We start from the raw sequence: 10,857 nt of genomic DNA, 5'->3' as shown, positions 1-10,857 counted from the left end.
CATTTGCAGCAACATGGATGGACCTAGAGAATATTATATTTAGTGAAGTAAGTCAGACAGAGAATGACAAATATTACATAATATCACTTATATGTGGAAACTAAAAAAATCTCTATACAAAACAGAAACAGGCTCACGGTCATAGAAAACAAACTTATGGTTACCAAATGGGAAAAGCAAGGGCAGAGGAATAAATTGGGAAGTTGGGATTAACAGATACAAGCTACTGTATATAAAACAGATAAGCAGTAATGATTTACTGTATAGCACAGGGAACTATCAATACATTCAATATCTTATAATAACCTATAATGGAAAATAATGTGAAAAAAAAATAACTGAATCACTTTTCTGTACACCTGAAATTAACACAGTATTGTAAATAAAATATACATCAATTTAAAAAATACATATTTACCAAATAATATGGAAAACACTAACATCTATAAAGAAAAGCAATATTAAATGTAATATTTCCTAGGCATTACCATATTAACATTTTTAGCATCCTACCTGGTGTAAAAGTGCCTAATGAATAACAAGAAAAAACAAACAAAAACAATGCTAAGTGCTGTTATTAGCTCCATTTTACAAATGAAGATGTTAAGACTCAAAAAAATTAGAATAAGTAATTTGTCAAATCACACAGCTAATAGTTTTCAGATGTAGGATTCAAATGATTAAACGATAGACATGTCATCTTTTAACCTACATAGATGTACAGTCAGAGGGACTTGGTGAAGGCAAACTTATCAGCATAAATGAGGAAAGGGATTGTGATGAAAATAGGAAGGTGTCCTAGAGGAAGTGACATCAGCAAAAAAATTCACATTAAAGGAGCTCTTGGAGATATTTCATGACATTGAAACTCAAGGATAAAATTTTGGAAGCTGATTCATACTTAGAAAAGGGTATGACAATTTTCCATAGAAGAGATGCTGGCTCAGTATCGTTAAGTTGTATGATGCAAAGAAGGCGAGCGGAGTTTAAACTACTCTTGATAGGGTTTTTTTTAACAAAGAAATGAAACACCTTGTCTTAGCTTGGAATGCCATAACAAAATACCACAGACTGGGTGATTTTTAAAAACCGGAAATTTATTTTTCACAGTTCTGGAGGCTGAGAAGTCCACGAACAAGGTGCTGGCAAGGTAGATTTCATTCGGATGCATCTCTTCTTGCTTCGTAGGTGGCAGTAATCTCCCTCACGCTCCCATGCTTGTGTGTATGCTTGCACACAAGGAGAGAGAGAGAGATCGTTCGCTTTCTCTTCTTATAAGGCCATTAATCTTAATAATCATGATAGACTAGGGCCCTACCTAAGCTATCCACCTTAAGGATGAGGACACATTTATCCATGTGCTCCCAGCCCCCACGGTCAGAAGTAGCCCCATGGACATCAACTACCTCACAGGCCCAGGAATTAAGCAGCTTCTTGTAGGTACCACATGCCATGACTTCTTAGATAAATTTGGGGGAAAGAAGCGAGAGATACGTGAAGACTGGCAAAAACTTCACATTGAAAGAAGTATTGGAGCTGTTTCATGACACTGAAAGTGCAAAGAGTAAAATATTGGAAACTGACCCAACCTTCAAAACGAGTGAATCACCTTGGGGTTGTGACAGCACAAAGCTGGTCAAAACTTGGAAGAAATCCATGATGACATCAGTAGCCGGAGTGAATGATGGGATGAGGAGGATATAAAGTGCTGTAGAATAGTTACCTTATACACTATCAGATATACTATGTCTGTATATACCTGTGTACTCTTTATCTCTAGATGTATTGGAACATGACTGTCAAGGGTAATTAGAAAAGCCAAGCCCAAGACTCTTAGATAAGCCGGTGGCCCCTGAGGGGTGTACAATCCTCCCAGGCTAGTAGTATCCCCTGACTTTCAGCAGAAGCAAAAGCAAAGCCTGCATACTGCAAGGTATCCTCACTGTAGTGCACCCCCCACCCCCAGGTTCCCAATTCATCAAGGTCAACCAATAGGAGCTCATAAATCACCACGAGAGAGAGTCAGCAAAAGCAAGCTAGCAATCAAATTTAAGCACCTAATTATTTGATGTAGGAATATCAGATACAGAATATAAATCACTATGTGAACTATTTAAAGAAATAAAAGTGGAATAAAAATGAGCAACCAACTTTTAAAAGTTGTCAAAAATAATCAGATATTTGACAAATGAAAGTATTTTTGTATCCAGTGTGGCCAGCTGTTTGACATTAGAACTGTGCTAGAAAATAAACACGTGGTTCATGCATGTAAATGTATACAGAAAAAATTAATTCAAAGATTATTAGGCATAAAAAGTCATTAAATAAAAGTAAAAGTCTCAACTCACTAGGAAGATGCAATAATTCTAAACATGTACCCACTTCACAAAATAGCCTCACAAAATATAAAGCAAAAATTGTTAGGCTCACAGAGAGAGACACTCTAACATCACATTAGGATATTTCTATATCATTCTCATTTATGAAAGGGCTGGCATGTGTCCATCTGATTAGATATTGTTTATTTTATTAATCTTTTCAATATTGCTAGTTCTTTGGAAATGACTGAGTCTTACTTTTTGGCATAAAACATGGTAATATATTATAAAAGTTCCATGTTCACTTAAGAAGAATGTGTCCCATTTAGTTGTTAGGCACAAGGTTTAGTGTGTATTTTCTATAGAGTCAGCCTTATTAATTGTATCCCTCAAATCTTTTATAAATTTATAGATTCATTCGCACAAAGAAAGCACCAGACCCAGATGGCTTTCTAGGAAAATTCTACAACACTCTCAAAGAACAAATCATTCCAATTTCATGCAGATTCTTTCACAGAATACAAAAGGAGAGACTACTCCACAATTCCATTCTATGAGCCAAAGTGGAAACAAGAAGTGATGTCATTCATAAGTATAAATGCAAAGATATTAATCAAAATAATAGCAAAATAAAATTTGGCAATCTATACAAAAGGCAGTACATCAAAACTAAGTTGAATTTATTCCAGGAATTCAAAGGCAGGTTAACATTAAATGTTTCTTCAATGATTTCTTGGGTGTGACACCAAAGCCCAGGAAACCAAAGCAAAAATAGACAGGTGGGACTATATCAAACTAAAAGTTTCTGCATAGCAAAGGAAACAATCAACAAAGTAAAAAGGCAACCTGTGGAATGGGAGAAAATATTTGCAAGCTTGTATTGGATAAAGGGTTAACATCCAAAACACGTAAGGAACTCTTACAACTCAATAGCAAAAAACACATAACCCAATTTGAAAATGGGCAAAAGAACCAAACAGACATTTCTGCAAAGAAGGCAAACAGATAGGCAATAGGTATACAAAAAGATGCTCAACACGGCTAATCATCAGGAACAATGCAAATCAAAACCACAGTGAGATAGCATGTCACACATCTTAGGATGACTATTATTTAAAAGACAAAAGATAACAAGGGTTAGCAAGGGTGTGGAGAAAAGGTAACCCACGTGCACTGTTGGTGGGAATGTAAATTAGTACGGCCACTTTGGAAAAGAGTATGGAGGTTCCTCAAAAAATTAAAATAAAACTACCTTATGATCTAGCAATAACACTCCTGGGTGTATATCGAAACAAAGTGAAATCACTATAGAAGAGATCTGTGACCTCATATTCATTGTAGCATTATTTGTAATAGCCGAGACATGGAAACAACCTCAATGCCCATAACAGAAGAAAGGATAAAGAAAATGGGCTATATACCCACACTGGAATATTATTCAACCTTATAAAATAAGGAAATCCTTCCATTTGTGACAATGGATAAACCTGGAGGACATTACGTTAAGTGAAATAAGCCAGACACAGAAGACCAAATGCTGCAGAACACCACTTACGTGAGAAGTTTAAAATAGTCGAACTCATAGAAGAGAGTAGAATGGTGGTTGCCAGAGGCCTAGAGAAGGAGAAAACAGGAAGGTATTAGTCAATGGATACAAAGTTTCAGTTATGCTAGATGGGTAAATCCTGGAGATCTTGGGTACAGCATAGTACCTATAGCTAACAATATTGTATTATATACTTAAAAATTTGCTCAGAATATGATATTATGTACAGTGTTTTTGTAACACTCAAAACTAATGATAAATAAAGAGGGTGGGGGAAACTTGGAAGTGATGGATTTGTTTATGGCATAGATTGACATGATCGTTTCATGGATGTATACTTAATGCCAAACTCAGTAAGATGTACACATGTGTACAGCTTTTTGTGTGTCAATCATACCTCTTATAAAGTGGCTTTTAAATAAGTTTATTCATATATTTTCCACATTAATGCATTGAAGGATAAAAGCCACATAATTTCAATAGATGTCAAATAAGCCCTTAATAAATTCCAAGCTCATTTGTGATAAAACTTTTAGCAAACTATGAATAGAAAAGAATTTCTTTAATCTGTTAAGGAGTATGAAAACCTACAAGAAACATAATTCTTAACAGTGAAACAGTAGAAGCATTACATTTAAAACTAGGAACAAGACAAAGATGCCCACTTTTATTGCTACTCTACAGCATTGTACTGGAGACCCAGCCAGTACAGCATGGAAAGAAAGAGATGTAAAGAGTATAAGAGTTGGAAAGGAAGAAACCAAGCTCCCATCTTCTTTTTGGCACGTGATTATTCTCCTAGAAAACTGTGAGTTATGTATAAATAAGTTAACACAATAGAATTTAGCAAGGCGGATATAATAATGGCAATCAAAATTGCAATTATATATAAGCAAAAAGTTTTAAAACACAATTTTGAAAAGATGTTACATGAGTAACAAAGAATATATGGTGCTTACAGGACTTCCCTGGCAGTCCAGTGGTTAAGATTCCACGCTTCCACTGCAGGGGGTGTGGGTTCAATCCCTGATCAGGGAATTAAGATCTCACATGCCATGTGGCACGGCCAAAAAAAAAAAAAAAAAAAAAAAGAATATATGGTACTTAGGAATAAATTCAATAGTAAGTGTGTAACACTGATGTGAAGAAAATTATAACACTTTATTACTTCATTTTAAAATATAGATAATAATAGATAATCACTTCTATGAATAGAAAGGCTAACATTATAAAAATGTTAATTCTTCCAAGTTGACCTATAGATTATATAAAATTCTAATCAAAATCCCAACAGACTTTTAAAAAAGAGCTTTACAAGCTGTTTTTAATTTTTTTTTTTGCTGTACGCGGGCCTCTCATTGTTGTGGCCTCTCCCCTTGCGGAGCACAGGCTCCACACGCGCAGGTCCAGCTGTCATGGCTCACGGGCCCAGCCGCTCCGCGGCACGTGGGATCCTCCCAGACCGGGGCACGAACCCGTGTCCCCTGGATCGGCAGGCGGACTCTCAACTACCGCGCCACCAGGGAAACCCTGATGTTAAATTTAAACGGAAGATCAAATGCCTGAGAACAACCAAGAGACTCCTGAAGAAAAAAGAGAGGAAAAACGTGAAAGTATTAGCTCTACCAGATAGGAAGAACTACAATACATTTATAATAATCAGCACAGAATAGTGTGATAGGCAATTTGACCAATGGAACATACTCGAAAGCCCAAAAGGAAACCCAGACTTATGTGGCACTTTCATATATAGTGGAACCTTTGCAAAGTTGTAGAGAAAAAAATTGAACCTTTCTATAAATGGTACTAGGACAATTTAATACCCAAATAGGAAAACAAACAAAACAATATAATGGGTTCTCTATTTCATGCCCATAAACAAAATCAGTACTTGATGAATTAAAAATTTAAATGTGAAGGCAAGTATTTCAAATTTTGGAAGAAAATATAGTGAGTATTTTCATAGCTGTAGGATTAAAAAAATTTATAACACAAAAATTGTTAACCATTGTATTAGTTTCTTGTGCTTGCTGTAGTAAATTACCACAGACTGGGTGGTTTACAACACAGAAATTTATTCCCTCATGGTTTTGAAGGCTAGAAGGCCCCTGTGCCTTCTGAATGCTCGAGGAAAGAATCCCTCCTTGCTTCTTCCCAGCTTCAGGTCCTTGCTGACAAGCTTTGGTTTTCCTTGGCTTGCAGTGGCCCCATTCCAGTGTCCGCCTCTGTTGTCAGCTGGTCCTCTTCCCTGTGGCTCTTCTCTCTCTCTGTCCAAATTTCCCTCCTGTCAGAGACCAGTGATTGGATTTAGGGCCTACCCTAATCCATTGTGACCTCATCTTAATTTGATTATATATTTGCAAAGACCTTATTTCCAAATAAAGTCCCACTCACAGGTTCTGAGTGGACATGAATTTTAAGGGGACACTATTCAAGTCATACCAACCACGAAGGAAAAGATTGATAAATCTTTTCACTATTTACCATAAATAGAATGAAAAGACAAAATACAGCTGAGAGAAGACATTACTAATACATGTAATGGACAATTTTATATAAATACAATACATATATAACTGATATGAATCAATAAGATAAATAACCCAGTAGGAAAATTGGCCAGGGTCATGAATAAGCAGGTGACAGAAAAGAAAACATATATATGGTAGATTACCTAAGAAAAATGTGCCATAACTTCTTAGTAAGCAAGGAAATACAAATTAACATCACAATAAAATATTATTTTACTTCCCCTAAATTATGAGTTTGACAATACCAAGTGTTGGTAAGGATGTGCCACACAGGAACTCTTATATATTACTAGTGAGGTTGTTCACAGAAGCTTTATTTTTAATAGCATTACACTAGAAGAAACCCAATATTCATTGGTAGGATAATTGATATATTGTGATATATTCATGAAATGCACTACTTTTTGGCCACGCTGCGTGGCATGTGGGATCTTAGTTCCCCAACCAGGAATCGAGCCTGCGCTCCCTGCATTGGAAGCGTAGAATCTTAACCACTGGACCACCAGGGAAATCCCTAAATGCACTATTATATAACAATAAGAAATAGATTAACTATAGATACATATGACAGCACAGTTGATGTTTCAACCAAGCGAAATTATTTGACACAGATATATATATGATCAATCTGTTTTAAAAAGCACGTGAATGATAAACACAAAATTCAAGAGAGCAGTAATCTTCAGCGAGGAGGCAGAAAGGTGATACAGAGAAAGAACATACGAAGATATGGCAATATTCCACATTCTGGGTGGTAGATTTCTGTGTTGATTTTATTAGACATCGTAGGGTAGATGCATGTTATATATGCTTTGTATAGAGCAAATATCTTGTAACATAAATAAAACAAAATTCATATATTTTTAAAGTGTCATGGTATGGGAACCCAGATGTATTCAATGCTTTGAAACTAGTCCCATTTTAATTGCAGTGTTGATGGATTAAGGATTTAAGCAGACAATAGAATATACTGGCAAATCCCTGGAGTCCCCTGCCTATATGAGAATCCTGACCCTGCCACTGATGAGCCACAGGATACGGGGAAAGTTTCTTAACTTCTCTTTACTTCCATTTCTTTGTCTTTAAAACGAGAGTAAAAATAGGACTGGCTTTACAGGATTGTTATGAAAATTATATGAAAGAATGGGCGTAAAGCTCTTAGTATACAGTTGCTTGAACACATAGTAAGTGCCTAGTGACTATGACCTAGACAGATTCAATCAGAGGCCTGAAATGTGCTGACACACAGGCTCCCTTGCACCTCTGGCATTGCTTTGAAAAGGCCTTGGCCCCGGTAGCTACTGCCCCCTTTGCCTCAGCTGCAGAATGAACAGACATGAGCCTCACGCGGAATGAGAAGCCAAGCCCCAGTGGGCCTCAGTCTGAGTCAGGGCTGCCTGTCTGAGCTCAGCCAATACGCAGTTAGAGAACTAAGAATAAATAACTGTTCTTAAGCCTATGAATCTTAGAGCATTTTGTTTGTGAAAGTAGTTAACGGATACAGGAGCTGCAATTATTGTTGTTGGTATTATTACTATTAAAGATTTCAAAGATAGTTGCTCCTGGGCCTGCAAAGGTTGTCTCATTCTCATTAGTTGTACCTAGACAGGTTGGATTTAATGCCTTAAAAGAATAAGAATTTTCTGTTTCTATCTCAGGCAGCTGCCAGAAGCATAAATATCTTATTCCCGTTCACCTCGTCTCTCCTCTAGCTCCAGAACACAGAGGCTTGGAGTCAGCTTGACTGCAGCACACTGCCATTGTCAAAAAGACCTGAGGACAAAGATGAGATGTACTCTCCCCAGTTCAGTAAAAAGTCAGCTGTGTAACAGCAGTCTGACATCTCTAGTATGAATGTTGTCCTTTGTTGTTAGAGCATCATCATACAGTCCATAAACCACCCATGCATTCATTGTTTTATTGATCTGCCACCTGCCTGGCAGCCAGGGTCAGGATGATGTCGCCTCCTGCGTAATGAAGGGTCCTAATCTCAGAGCTGTTGTAGTGACTTGCCCAGGCCACAAAGATTGTAAGTGGTACAGCTGAACCCAAATCTGCAATTTCTGATGCCAAGTACTGGCTTTCTTTTACTGCTTTATGGATACCTTTTAATACCTCCAATTTTTTTGTTTGAGAATACACACTTTTCAACAGATTGCGTCACCAACAGATTGGGTCAATCTCTTAGGTCACACTGGTGCCACGGGAAGTGTGCTAACACCTAGGTAGTAGCAGTCTGTCATTCTGACGTCAAATACACAGATCCCAAAACAGTAACTTCTGCAACTGTAGGTCTTTCTTGATTCCTCAAATTGTGTTTGGTTAGAAGATCTGGTGAGGGAGTACAGATGGGGTAGCAACAGATCTTTATGTGAAGTAACTTGGACATATCTGAACTTGTTAACTGGTCTATGCATTAACAAGAGACTGCAGAATCAATGCACAGCGCCCTCTTTTCCTATGCTTATTTAGAAGTTAAGGTATCATGTGAAATGAATTAATAAGTGACTTTATCATGTTTTCTGTGGAACTACTGCACAAACAGAAACACAGTAATGGAGGCTTTCCAAGGGATTGCCTCTGCTTAAAACGTTATCAGACATCTTTGTGAACGTCTTTTAAATAATGTTGCAATGTTTTCAACCATATGTCTTATTTTTATGAAATAAGATTATATAAGAGTTTCTGAAAGTTTCTTGTTGTTGGAAGAGAACTGGGTTCTATGATTTAGAGTTAGTAAGGAAGACCTGGGCATTTGACTATCTAAATTACAATCTCAATTCTACCCCTGCTGTTCGTGTGACTTTGGACAAGTTAGTTAAGATCTCTGGTCCTCAGGTTTCTCATCTATAAAATGAGACAACTGATAAGACCTTTCTTCTGGGTTTTGTGAAGATGAAACAAGATAATGCATTTACAGTGCTTAGAAAAATAACTGGCACTAGTGGGTATTCAAATGCTAGCAATTTATTACGAATCATTCCTCAGCCAGACATTACCTGTGAATCACCTGTGTCAATCTGATTCATCTGAGCAGTATATAGTATTGGTTGATTTATCTGAGTATTATGAGGTGGTTCAGAGATTGGACTTGAGTCAGAACTACTTAGGTTTCAGATTCCATGGGCAAGTAACAGAATATCTTGAGACTCCAGTGCTTTTTTTTTTTTTTTTTAATGCTGAAAATAAGAGAATCTACCTTATAGGATTGTTCAGAAGATTAAATGAGAAAATCATTTAGAACAATGCCTCACGCATGCCAATATTTTTTAATTTTTATTTATTTATTTATTTATTTTGCGGTATGCGGGCCTCTCACTGCCGTGGCCTCTCCCGTTGCGGAGCACAGGCTCCGGACGCGCAGGCCCAGCGGCCACGGCTCACGGGCTTAGTTGCTCCACGGCATGTGGGATCCTCCCGGACCAGGGCACGAACCCGTGTCTCCCGCATTGGCAGGCGGACTCTCAACCACTGTGCCACCAGGGAAGCCCTGCCAATGTTTTTTAAATGGTAGTAATGGTACAACAATGAGGGAGCTGGAATAAAGAGCTAAAAGTTCATGATCTTTGTCTTTACTGGTCGGAAAGTGTTTCCTCTGTAAACCTCTAACAAGAACGTATTAGGATCAAGCCATTGACATCTCTGTGCTGTTAACTGCGTGTCCCTGGATTACTGGTCTCTGGCTCCTGTCAGGTAGCTCAGCCTGCGCTTGGCTTTGGGCCCTCCCTCCCTAAAGGGGGTACATTTGGGGCTGAACCGGAGTCCACACACATGCACTGGGTCCCACAGCTCACAGCTGCTGTCAGTATGTTACCTAGAACACTCTCTCCTTGAGAGCGTTCCTTTGAATTGTCATCCCAGTGGTGGTTGGAATAGAGGTTTCCCCTCAGAAGTCCCTTCTTCCTGCATTAGATTCCACATTTCTGACAATTCTGCAATTCCATTTCTGCACCTCCTTTGTTCCACTCCAGACAGGTTCTGTCCTCTCTGATCTGTTATCAATCCCTGGAGTGCATCTGTCTTTCACTCCAGCCTGTAACAATCCAGACCTATCCTCCTTTAAATGTCTAGCTAGAAACATTTCTTCCTTCACAGTTAACCTGGAATTCTCTCCTTCATCTAAACTCCTCATTGCATTAAAAAAACCCTAAACTTCCTACCACAGCCTGTAAAGCTCTATCTGTTCTTGTCCTGTCTGCCTCTCTGATACCATCTCCTGCTTCTGTGCTTTAGTCAAACAAGCCTCTGTCTTTTCCTTTAGGACTTCAAGTTCATTATCACTTACTGCTTTAGTACTTACTGTTCAACCCTGCCTGGAAGGCTTTCTTCCAAAATATTTCCTGGATGGCTTTTTTTTTTTTTTTTTTTTTTTTGCATCAAAGAGGTCTTTTCTGACCATCCAATAAAAAAACAAAACAAAACAAAAAAACCCCCACAAAAACAAAAAAACTCACTCTCATTC

At 37.8% G+C, this 10,857-nt stretch overlaps 1 long non-coding RNA gene across 1 annotated transcript in view; it reads right to left on the bottom strand.

Annotated features, from left to right (window-relative positions):
• Positions 1-1,076: 1,076 nt before the first annotated feature.
• The window catches only part of LOC136794974 (uncharacterized), a 49,184-nt gene continuing 39,403 nt past the window's right edge, over positions 1,077-10,857 (bottom strand). The window contains exons 2-3 of the long non-coding RNA XR_010842510.1: positions 3,874-3,932; positions 1,077-1,229 (exon numbers count right to left, since the gene is read on the bottom strand). This is a non-coding gene — a long non-coding RNA (uncharacterized lncRNA). The remainder of the gene's footprint in view (positions 1,230-3,873; positions 3,933-10,857) is intronic.

This window comes from Kogia breviceps, chromosome 10, assembly GCF_026419965.1.
Source record: "Kogia breviceps isolate mKogBre1 chromosome 10, mKogBre1 haplotype 1, whole genome shotgun sequence".
Taxonomy (NCBI): domain Eukaryota; kingdom Metazoa; phylum Chordata; class Mammalia; order Artiodactyla; family Physeteridae; genus Kogia; species Kogia breviceps.
This window is presented reverse-complemented; position numbering and strand designations above follow the sequence as displayed.